Source organism: Palaemon carinicauda, chromosome 8, assembly GCF_036898095.1.
Source record: "Palaemon carinicauda isolate YSFRI2023 chromosome 8, ASM3689809v2, whole genome shotgun sequence".
In the NCBI taxonomy this organism is placed as follows: Eukaryota; Metazoa; Arthropoda; class Malacostraca; order Decapoda; family Palaemonidae; genus Palaemon; species Palaemon carinicauda.
This window is the reverse complement of record NC_090732.1, coordinates 175,859,953-175,860,891: the sequence shown is the minus strand read 5'-3', so window position 1 is coordinate 175,860,891 and position 939 is coordinate 175,859,953.

Below are 939 nucleotides of genomic sequence, written 5' to 3'. Positions count from 1 at the left end.
ATTATTAGCATTAGTAGTAATATTAGTAGTAGTACTACTTGCTAAGCTACAACCCTTGTTAGAAAAGCAAGATGCTATAAGCCCACGGGATTCAACAGGGAAAATAGCCCAATAAGAAAATGAAACAAGGAAAAATTAGATATTTTAAGAACAGTAACAACATTAGAATAAATATTTTCTATATAAACAATAAAAACTTTAACAAAACAAGAGGAAGAGAAATAAGATAGAATAGTGTGTCCTAGTGTGCCCTCAAGCAAGAGAACTCTAACCCAAGGCAGTGGAAGAGCATGGTATACATGCTATGGTAATATCCAAGACTAGAGAACAATGGTTTGATTTTGGATTGTCCTTCTCCTAGAAGAGCTGCTTACCATAGCTAAAGAGTCTATCAGCACACTGGGAAGTGGCGTTGAAAAATCCATCTTTAAATGACCACGAAATAATGAAGGGAAGAATTTTAATGTATTGACCTACTAAAAGTGATAAATAACTCTTTTCCTTAGGAGGAAATTGAGTAATAAAAATCCTCTAGTGATTAGGTGTCCTTAATGAATCTCATTTTACATCAGGCGAACAAAAAATAAAGAAAAGAAAAGGATATCCCTCAGTCATCAGACGGGTTTAAATGTACATTGAAACTCAGCTCCCGACTTTCAGGTTTTCCCCCGGCGAATTTTACTGGTTGGAAACTTTGGGTAAATTCGATACCTTCTCCCCAGTTAGGAAGGGAAAACTTGGGTAACGAGGGTAGGGAAGAGGGGGAATAAGAACAAAAGCACAACTCAAAGTCGAGGAAGACGGAAACTAGAGAAATCTTCCGCTTGGTGTCATGTGTGTGTGGTTGGGTTTCAGTGAAATGAATATGGTAAAAAGAGAACTGTTTTTTTTTTGGGATTGTTTATTGTTGTGATGCTTGTATTAAATGTAAAGCACAAA